This window comes from Monopterus albus, unplaced genomic scaffold (genome assembly GCF_001952655.1).
Source record: "Monopterus albus unplaced genomic scaffold, M_albus_1.0 scaffold52.1, whole genome shotgun sequence".
NCBI lineage: Eukaryota > Metazoa > Chordata > Actinopteri > Synbranchiformes > Synbranchidae > Monopterus > Monopterus albus.
In genome coordinates, this window is record NW_018127932.1 from 975,514 (window position 1) to 987,460 (window position 11,947).

At 40.0% G+C, this 11,947-nt stretch overlaps 1 protein-coding gene across 1 annotated transcript in view; it reads right to left on the minus strand.

The window, feature by feature from the left end:
* The window catches only part of hpse2 (heparanase 2), a 47,264-nt gene that overhangs the window by 22,530 nt on the left and 12,787 nt on the right, over window positions 1–11,947 (minus strand). The gene's annotated exons all lie outside the window — the stretch shown is intronic.

Below are 11,947 nucleotides of genomic sequence, written 5' to 3' on the forward strand. Positions count from 1 at the left end.
CACTGCCCTGCCATATCTGGAACTCAAGAGCTCTTGGTACAATAAGTGTTACTGTATATTTTAATGAATATCTTAAAAAATATATAAGTCACTGTTGAAACAAAAACAGCTTAGTCATTCAGTCAAGTTTCAAGTCTGGGTAAAAGCTAAATGACAGTACTGGGTATACTATAAGGTACTTTACAAGTTCTCAGTGCTGAGAAAGACTAAGGAAAGATCATGAAATAAAAAAGATAATTGGTAAAACACTAGCTTTGTCCATTTAAACAGACAAACTCTTTCCAATAAATTCTTCAACCTCAGGGAATTCTAACATATAAAGTTATCAAAAATTTAATTTGTCAGCATTAGTGAGTATGGAAAATTTGCATGTAGTGCATTATGGATAAACTGCGAGCTGCCTCTGGGGTTTATTGCGCAATCAACAGGTACTCTTTTGTGCTTGCGAGTGCACATGACAGTCTTGTCTTCAGCTACATTCAGTGGGAATCCAGGCAGACTGATTTTCCCATCATGGACTCCTGTGGTGATGTGCTCTTCAAAGTGACGAGGACAGGGTCGTTCTGTTCTGCAGCTGACTGCTCACTTGTGTTGTCTGCTGACTCTGTCAATGCACATCCCTTTCACTGTGCAGTAAAGGATCAGGGCCTGTCACGGACGCTGGCATATGGTGACAGTGCCAGAAGTGTTTGTTTATACATTAATGCTACAGGCTGCTCTTGGAAACCTCTGGCTCTTGTTTTGAAATTTAATCTGTTTGGAGTCATTCTATTAAGGTAAATGTTACCCTGAACTCCAACCCTTACTTCCTAGGTTCAACAGGATACAGATGAAGACCAGCTAGAGGTTACAACTGAGCTCACCAACTGATAGTTCTGTCCAGTGTGAAATGACAACAAGGTTAGAGTAAACCTGGGTGTACTTGAGAATACTCTTTTTGAGATGTCAAACTATTAAAAGGTGTGAGGTTCTCTAATATTCTAATATTTAATAAATAAATGTGGGAATACAAATGTGTGGCATTAAATCAGAGTCAGAACACATCTGAACACTGAACAATGCTTTTTAGGTCATGCTTGAGCTCAAATGTGTGTTTTTTTTATTCAGCATTTACTGTAAGCCTTTATTTTCAATAGGGCAGTGGTTATGTACAATCCACAGAGCAAATAGAAAGAGCAGAAAGAGTGCTTGTTCCACCTGGCATTAATTCACTTGCCAGCAATAGCAAGACAAAGCCTGAAAAAAAAAATGCTAGCAGTAACAATGGTTTTATTGCACACAGCTATCTTTGGGAGTGTATGTCTCTTGAGTAAACTGTCTGTTCTCCATCTCATTAATAACCACAAATAACATTATTATCATAACTGCTATTATCATAACTCCTTCCCTCTGCGGTTAAATCAGAGTGGTGTCCGTTTGCAGAGTGAGAGTTGAGGGCAACAGGACAGAGAAAGTAGCGCCAGATGTGGCTGTCAGGATGAGTGATTCCAGGCCTTTCCTCACCTGAGATCTGAGCAGAAGGCAACCAGCCTTGCTCCAAGACACAGCGAGCAGCCCTGCACACACACATCATAAAGGCATCAGAGATGCATCAAGTTGCTTAAAATACTGTTTCTCTGCCAGCAAGTCTAAGCAGGCATGCAAACATCCATCTATCCACCTCTTATCCTGTAGGGTCGCAGTGGGGCTGGAACCAATCCCAGCCAAAACTGGGCATTTACATTCACACCTACAGAAAATGTAGTCACCAATTAGTCTAACCTGCAAGTATTTCGTGTGAGAGGAAGCTGGAGTACCTAGAGGAAACCAAGGCAGGCATGAGGAGGGACCTTCAAACCCCACCCAGAATGGCCCCAGGGTTTGAACCTTCTTGCTGTGAGGTGACAGTGCTAACCACTGCACCATTGTGCTGCCCCAGCATGTAAACATGCATGATCAAATAAATGTCTACATGTTTATGTGTCAGTGTGATCTCTGGGGAACTTTACTTTTGAGTCTACTTAACCAGCCACAGACAAACCTACTTTCTTGTGCATCTACAGATTACAGTAAAGGTGTGTTAAATGAAGGAGGTCAACTGTAGCTAAATAATTGTTCTACAGTGGTGAAAGTTTAATACCTGGCACTGATTTCTTGAATTTGTGGGGGGTCTAAATGGTTTCAAAAGCTAGAACAAAGCTCTCACAGTAACGTGTCTCATTTATTTGTTAATTTTAATTAAATAAATGGCTGCAAATACATTAAAAATAGTTTTTGTATGTTTTCACTCATTTTGACATTTCACAGACCAAACATTTTCATCAAATTAATCTAAAAAATAGCCTGCACATAAATCAATAAGGAAAGTAATCAGTTGCAGCCCCAGTAGTAGATCATTTTATTGCTGAATTCAACTACTGTATTGTTAGGAGGAGTTTGCCTTATCCTGAGTAAACAAGACAAACAATAGTAAAATTCTCTGGGAATAGTCTATCCATTTAATTGTTTCTGTTGCACACACTTAGAGCAGCTACTACCCTGAGGAGAAAGTATAGCATTACAAGCCAGCACAGCATAGCATAGCTCGTTTATTGCCTGACAAAAAGGGGCATCTTGTGCTTTTTTCCAAAGAGAAAAAGATACCCAGTAGATCCTTCCCTCCTGGTGTCAGGAAATCTGCAGATCACTAAGGCCAAACATGAAAGAACTCCTCTACAGGCAGCAGAGAAAAAGCCCTGGAGCTACGAATCTGTGATCTAGGTCAGACGAAAGTAATGACATTACCAAGACACTGTGAGGATCTCTGTGTGTGTGCGTGTGTGTGTGTGTGTGTGTGCGTGCATGCACAACACACATACTGTATGTGTGTGTCACAGTGTAAGGATTCAATGAAATATGGAGATGAACTGTGGATAGAAGCAGCTGTTATGGGACAATCACGCTACCAAATGTCAACAATACAGATGATCTACTGTTTCACAAACAGAAAAAAAAAAATCAAGCCAAAGTAAAACTGCCTTTACTTCTGTTAGGGATCAGGCCAGTGATAAATGATGCACATCCCAGTGACACTGAATAATCTTAATGTTCATTACTCATTCATTCATTTTGTAGGCTTTTTAAATGATACGTTCTTATGTTGTGATATGATTTCACAGTGGGCCTCAAAATTCTCAACTATACCAGACACACTGAAGGCCTGTCTGAAGCCCCTTTGAGACGTGCACTCCTTCCCATTAATCTGACAGCATCTAAATGTGTTAGCTTCGTGCATCTTGGACACTTCTCCTTAAAAGTCGTGATAGCGATCTTTCTAGGTTGGACATAGTAACACTTATGTATCACTTTTTGCACGGCAGAAGGCTGAAAGAACACGCACACACAAGAATACCATGATCTTGCACATGGCTGTAGCTCTTGATGTCATGGGTATGTCTGAATGAAGCCATGAGGAACATTACTGTAAAAGTGACTGACAGAAAGCCATTATTTCAACAGAGTAATGAAGCCAGTGATATTGCATATCCCATGTTTGAAAAGGGCTGAAGAGACCAGACTTTACTGGACTCATTCAGCTACAAACTTCACTTTTATCTTGCAACACAGTCCAGCCAGAAACAAGCAGAACAAACCCAGGAAGCTGTGTGTATACACGTGTGTATGTGCTTGTGTGTGTATATGTGTTGCCATGACTTTGTGTATAGTGGAAAGAGCAGGGTCTGGATATTGTCAAGCTGTCTATCTGATAGAAAAGCCAGTTGTGTGAAGCAGAGAGGCTGGCAGCTTCAGTCAGCGCTATGCCTCATTTCTGCAGCTCTGCATATCCCCTCAAACACTGGGATACACACAGGTCTACGTACACTGGGCCTGTATGCACTCACAAAAACAGTGTTTGCCAGTTTTTACACTGTACCACCCACTCAATCAGACACTCATCTGTAGTTTCCCAAGAAATCTTTGATGTTGCTGTAGCTTTAGTTTTAATTGTATTTCACAGCCTGTGCAACTTTAAATTGTGAATTGTTTTACTTTAAACAACTTCAAAGATGAAAACTTTAATTCTATCAGCTATTGTCACTAAAATAAAATAAAAAAGCAAGGCCATCCAAAACCCCATCAGATTGAAAGGCAGCTTCCCTTAACTAAGTTATGAAAATCAGGTTGAAAAGAGGAAAACACATTTAAATTGTTACAGACAAAGGCGGATCCAGGGGGTGGCCAGGGGTGGCACCGGCCACCCCCACAGTCTGGATTGGCCACCCCGGTTACATCAGTCTACTAACATTTTACAATATAACCAAAAAAAAGGGAGGCTGGCCAAAAATGTAGAAACTCAAAATCTGAAGCAACATCTTTTTTTTGTCAGTGATACATTTTACTTCTCTGCTGTGGCATGAACTGAACCTCATTTGTGTATTGCTTTGGACAAAAGCATCAGTTAAGTGGTTAAGTGCAAATGCTCAAACTAAATCAACTTCATTTTTTACAACAGTTATGAAACATTTTTTTAAACAAAGGGATATCAAGAGAAATGGAATATAATAAAGGAAATCTTTTTACACTTCACTCCTCAAATTCAAATTTAAATGAGGAACGAACAATTCTTGACTTGAACAAATTTTTTGTTTAGAAATGCCAAAAGATTCCTATAATCCCCGTCATTTACATCTTGTGAGAGAAAATAGGGAGCACAGCAAAGAACGTTGTTTTCTGCCTCTGGTTTCAGTCAACACAGAAATATAATGACTTGTTGCCAGACGAAGCTTACTGCCACAGCAAACGTCAGTTTGAATGTTTAGTCCAGTCAAAGTCGGTCAGAACACACACGCATACAGAAAGTCTTGAGCTGAGTTCTGGCTTGCTTTAAAAGCCAAATCAAAACCGAATCCTCCAGAGACATGTGCAGACAGGGCAGAAGGCTGTTTAGATAAATTAATTCTGAGTCTTTTTTTCCTGTTTATGGATCCAATGTGTTTTTCCATATCTAAAGATGCACATGTTGCAGTCAAGCTTCCAGAGCTCCTAATAATGCATCTTAGAGGTGTCCACTCTGCTCATGAACATGATCTCAACAAACCTCCAGTTAAGATGTTATGAGACAATGACCTTGACCTTTTGATAATTATTTCAGAATTTGTGGATTGAAAGCAATAATTATGTGGCAAAAAAATACATGTGCATGAAATTACCTCATGTTCCAGTATGTAAGAGCAGAGATGCATATAATTTTCTCTGTCAGCTGTAACAACTCGCATTACATTGGCTAGTGTGCAGTGAAACAAACACTCTCACACACACACACACACACACACACACACACACACGCGCACGCCCTCATATTAATTTGCATTTTGAACTCAGTGGAGAAAGCATGATGGAAGCGACTATTTTCCGACTGTGTATCCATCAAACTGTGTCCTAACATGATGGGAACAATTGTTGATGACAGTATTTAAGGCTTTAGCAGATGGACCTAATAGTAATTTAACATGTATACTTAGCACACCACGTGCACACATGTGGTCACAGACAAACAGCATGACCAGCCATGAAAGATTTGGAAGTAAATGGCTAAAATATCCAAGTGCACCGTATTTAACATCAGCTACTCCATCACGGTTTCAATCTTTCTCTCTACCAGTGATTCGTCTAGCAATTCTCTGCCTTCTGTTTCTCATTGCACCAGTTCCTCTACTAACCAGATCCTCTGTGGCTGTAAAATAAAATAAAAAAACACTGACTGAAGCAAGGTCATCATAGCACCGGCACTGCCCATTTCCAGGTTTTTAAGAATTCTGTTGAAAGTTTAAGAACAGCTATCAATGCAGTTTGATCATTCATCCATATCAGTCAATGTGAAACCAGTAGTATACGGTTACCGTCACTCTACCGAAAGCTATTAAACGTGGTGGTTTGCTATGCTCGCAGGGTAGCTGTGACTTATCCTGACATTAACTTGACACTGCATATTAGGGTTGTGAGGAGGGAGAAATGTGGTTCCAATATAGTGCAAGTCTGTGCTGCTCTATCAGCGTGTTGCACAAAACCCAACGCCTCCATGTTTACACACACACACATCTCCACATGGACTCTTCTTTCATACAGGGTGGCTCTGCTCCAGCAGAACCATTCAGGTCAAACCACTTTTGTATTTTGGAAGAATGCAAGATATGTGGTGGGCACCTGTTTTCAATTCTGTTAGTAGAGGGGGACCAATATATGTATGTGAGAGTGTGTGTGTGTGTGTGTGTGTGTCAGAGAGTTATTACCACAATCTCTGAATTTGCTGTGAACAGACCTGTGTGTGGCCCTCTTCTGTGTACCCAGTGTAAAGAGATGCAGAGCAAGTTGACAGAGTTAGTGAGTAAGATGAGTGGTATGTTTACATAAATGGCTCTTTATGTAAGGTACATCCACTCTGTGCTGCCCTGTGTGTGTGTGCTCCAACCTGGGCAACAGACTGCAGTAATCAAAGACATAGAAGTGGACAAAATAACATCAACTACCTTTCACTGGCTTTGACCCATGTAACTCAAACCACTTGTAGAGGGAACACGGTGCAAAGAAAATGTGTATGGGATGTGAGCATTTTTCACATCTGTCTGGCAAAAAGGAAAGTACAGCTTTTGGCATGTAATGACAATGAAACAAGGTGTGTGGACATATTTCTTTCACCAGAGAGAACCATCACCATGTCCCCTGTTTTTGTTTGCACCGTGGAGCTACCTACAAACCACAACCAAAGGAGGAAGGAATTTAACATCCATTACCATGAGCCAAAACTATTAATCAACCGGTAAATATAAACTGACAGGCTGTTTAGTAACTTGTGAATTTCAATAAAGATTCATCTCTGTCTAAGGCAAACAAATCTCTTAATTATGAGATGTTTCAGGCAATGACATGTACCTGCAGGTGTTTACATGGTGCAGTCCATTCTGCCATTCAAACTGCCAACCTACAACATCACTAGGAAATCACCACCCTCTTTGCACTCAAAGGCGATGTCTAAGTGATCGTAAAAGTTAGTAGGGGCAACATTTTATCATGAAAGTAAAGCACAAAAATAGCTTTTAAGGATGCAGTCCAGAGTACTGTACGTGTTTGACAAGTTAACTGGCAGAGGTGCAGAGACAAAATGTAAACAAAGTTGCATAACTGCAGCTTACAAATCACAGACTGACAGGATTTTGCTAGCGGTGGCGTTAAAGAATGATGCCTACGCTATTTAAACTTACCGATCTTAAAGCCGCACTAATCAGAACTCTATATTAACAGGGATCAATCAGAATCAGCTTTATTGGCCAGGTGTGTTGGACACATGAGGAATTTGACTCTGGGACAGTGGCTCTCAATGTGTATGTACATATCAACAAGAAAATGTATGTGCATTAGGAAAAGAGATAAAACATGAGTAAGTAAGTACTTATAGAGACCTGTACACACACACACACACACACACACACACACACACACACAAAGTCTGGATTCAACAGATCTATATGTACAATGTATATTTACAGGTATTGCACTGAGTTATTGTCCAGTCGTGGGGTAAGTGTTAATCAGAGTGACCACCCGGGGGAACAAACTGTCCTTGTGCCTGGTTGTCTTGGCGCACAGTGACCTGTAACGCCGTCCAGAGGGGAGGAGCTCAAACAGATTGTGTCCAGGGTATGAGGGGTCTGTAGTGATCCTCTCCACCCTCCTTTTGACCCGTGAGGTGTACAGGTCCTCCATGGAGGGCAGGCTTGCACTAATGATCTTTTCTGCAGTCCTGACTGCCTGCTGGAGTCTGTTCCTGTCCTGTTTGGTTACTGAGCTCTTCCTGAAGTCCACTGTCATCTCCGCTGCTTTGAGCGTGTTCAGCTCTAGGTTGTTGCGACTACACCACAGGACCAGCTGCTCAACCTCCCTTTGCAATGAAAGACATCACTCTAAAGGATGAACCAACAAAGAATTATCACCAGCTATGTTGTTCATCTCGGCTCTACATCTCATCTTTCAGTTTTTTTTTTTGGTTTTACAGTCTGCAGCTCCTCTGGTTAACTATCGTTTCCAGCTGCAAAAGGCAACTGTGAAGAAGCATTTAAAATATACTTCAGGTGCCCAGAAACACAATTCCTAGTGAATATTAATGTTGCTCCATGTCATAGGCAGCTGTTTAATAACACCTTATGACAGCTTTAATACCACAAGGTAGGCCTAATTGTTTATTATGACAAGTACATGCACTCACAGATTAGGAAACTAGAAATATTTTTAAAAATCTCCTTTTGGGTTCTGTTTTTCTAGCTCTGTACAGTTACAGTTATTTTATTTTTTAAACAGACCTATATATGGTGTAGCATAAAAAACAGGCCGTTTAATTTTAGTTGGACATTAAAGGTTAAACTTGATGTAAAGAGAAAGTTTTACAGCTTCCAAAAATAAAATATATTGTAGGCTATAAAACTGCCTGAAGTCCAGCAGATCCAACACTTCTGATTTTCTCTGTGTTCTGTTTTAACATTTAATAACCTATTATTGTGTCAGACATCAATATTGCTTTTTTAAGGCAGAGCTATTACAGTAGCTTTTTGAAATGGGGTGTGAGAGCCACACCTGACATTTTTTAACACTAGTTATTAGTAACACTGTCAACCTCAAAGAGGGCAATTGTAAAGCTTTTGCCCCTTATCCCTTATCCTGTTAGCCATCTCATCACACACCTCTGCCCAGGCTGTAATTGAGCAGTGATTACTCTGTAATTGCAGAGAAACAAGACTCCTTCAGGCAGATAGAGTGAGACAATAAGGAGACTAAACCAGGGTTTGACCGCCCCTGAACCATCAAAGAGTTTGGACTTAAAACAATGTCTGCAGCCCGTCCCACGAAACACCTGCTTAGGCTGCAAACACACTGCAGATCACTGATTACTCATCCAACCAAGGACCATTTTTAGATTCTTAACAAATGCATTTTTCCACCTTGTAATTCATGTTCAGAAATCCTAAAAGACCGGCGATGTCAGAATCCATTTGTTTTGGGGTATTGAGGGACATCTGCTTCATTTCCAAGCTAAAAAACAGTATCTTTGATCCCAGGCCATGTGATGGATGAGGGTTATGAAGACCAGATCCTAAGCAGGGCAGTAAAGCAAACACACGGTAAACCAGACTCCTTTTCACTGCTGGAATAATCACCATAATCACAGTAATCATCTTCCACTCTCAAACTATATCCACACACATTACTTATGCTTCAGTTAAACTGGAGGTTCTGTCTTCAGCTGAGCAAGCAGTGCCAGATTAAACACTTACAGAATTACCCGCTTGCATTACAACAGGTAATTATAGTGTTATAAAATCAGATGCTGGGAAAAGTTACAATTTTTTTTCCAGAATGCTGCTATGTAGTGTATTGACAACACCGACTATTTAAGCTATTTTTATTACAATGTGTGATTAATTAACCTAATTAAATATAATCAAATGAATGATTGAAAAACATTTCATTCATTAATGTAATAATTTCATAATTAAGACCAATGAGTTTAAGCCCAGAAAATAATTTGTATACAAAACATCAACATGTAAAATAGTAAAATTATCTTTCTTAATGTATATTTTGTTTGCAACTCATATTTTAAGATGCATCTTCATTTAATAAATAAAAATATTTTACATTCAGTGCACTAACAGGCCAAAGAACAAATTTTCAGTTTCACTGACCTGGTGCAACATCAGTGTAGTTCATGTAAAATGAAAGGAAAAAAAAAAATCTGACTTCTTCTCCAAAATGCTGGCCGGTGCAAAACAAACACTACGGGGGGCACCAACCTCGGCCAGTTGTACAGGCTCTCCTCCCATAACTCTTAACTTTTAAGTCCCATTTGCGTTTCTGCAGCAACCCATTATGACAAAGCTGGGACTTGTCCCAGGACTGTGATGGATATTCCTGTCAGATATTTATGGAGAAAAATAATGGGGCTTCTTCCATTTTTTCACCTTGTCAAATATTTCCAAAAGTCTCACACTGTCTTTTCATCACTCTTGTGCTCCTGCTGTTTTCCTGATCCTGTCAGTCATGAACTTAAAGCTACATTATAGCAATACATTTCCACATATGTGTTGGCAGAGGTTTTCATGCAAGTGATATTTAAATTTTTATTATCATTTTTTGGTCAATTCATTTTTTTTTTTTTGTTTGGGGTTTGGAAAAACAGCTTTAGTGCTTTAACGCTAATTGAGGCTCTTTAAATTGTTGTTGTATGCTAAAAACAACCATACTTTTTCAGTTCTACAAATAAATATCAATAATTTACACCATATCTAGAAATTCTCAAAAAAAAAATAAAGGTCATACATCTGAAACACTTGTAGCAATTGTTTGATTGTTTGCACAATTTAGACAGCCCTTAAAAACCAATCCACATAAAGCCCTGAAAATGTCTAAGCCAAAGCAGTGTGGTACACTTTCAAGTCTCTGTCATAGCTTAGTTAACAATAACAATATTTGAATGAAACAGTCGAACAGTCCCTCCAACCTAATGGGCATCGTGTGTCCAAACCTTTGAACACTGAACCAATCCAGCGGCACGCTTCAAACCTTTGTTGTCACAATAATAAACCTCTGACTGTTCCATCAGCAGGTGTATGGGACCTGTTCCATCACCATCATGGAAACAATCATAAACATACATTTATGGAACTGTCACATTTTGGTTAGGATCACAGAATCACCTGCTCTAATGCTGCGTTGAGACGCTAATGTGGGTTTGGCTCTGTTCCTGTGCCTTTCCTAGAAGGATTTTGAAGCAGTTCACCAAAGGGAGAATGAGCAAAGTAGAGCCAATGTTTTGAGTGGGGCATGCTGGCTGCAGCAGTCCCAGAGTTTCCTACTCTGCCAGGGAAAGAACCAGGCTAAGCCAAGCCAGCCAGACATCTGCTCCTGGTTAGAGGTGTTGGCTCCTGCCATTCATAGCAGAGGTTCAAAACCTCAGGGAAAGGTTTCACTTGGCCTCTTCTTCCCTGGGCCACTGCAGGCAGTCCTGTACACTCCCTGAGGGGATGCAGGTCTAAAGAAAATACCACAGAAAATTCAATTCCACTTTTTTCTTTCTGTGCTTCACTTCTCTGACCGAGGCAAATTTCATTTCACACTTATGGACTTATCTAATTCCTTCAATAACATAGTGCTGTCTCCAGCAGAACAGAGTTCTTTCAAATCAAATCAGTGCTTCAGTGCATGAGACCCAGTTGTGAGGTTCATCCAGTTCTTTCCTTCTCACATCCTTTGTCTTTTTTTTTTATTTCTTAACACATAAACAGCTGCATATTACATCGCAAACATCACTGAAATATGTCTTAAATGCACATGCTTAAGTGATGAAAGACGATAAAATAGTTATCTCTGCCATCTTGTAGCCGTAGTAGCACCAATTATTGAATATTTAAGGTGGTTAACAAAATCAAAAACAAAGGAAGACTTTGGCAAATGAGAGAGAACATTAAGCTTCCATTACCCCTCTAATGAGCAGAGGTGACTAATCATTAAGACATAGCCCAACTGCTGTCTAGTTGTTCTCAGTAAACATAGGTTACAATCATTAACGGCCAAGCCTCAACTGGCTCCCATATGTATCTGTCCAAGTGTATAACTTTTTTTTTTTTTTAGATTTACAAACAAATATCCAGGCTCTGACATAAATGTGGGTTGACTTGAATATAAGATCAGCATTTCAGCTGTTTACTCAGACTTTATTATGCTGTTTGGACACTTTGTTATTTGACGTCTGAGCTGAATCATGGCTGTGGAAGGTAGCTGAGCACCTGTAGGGTCAGAGTCTATCTGGCCATGTCTGGATGATTTTTTTTGTACGAATGCATTACAGGTTTGATGTCGGGGATGAACTTTTCCATTCCATTTTCCTCCGCTTATCCGGAACCGGGTCGCGGGGGCAGCAGTCTAAGCAAAGATGCCCAGA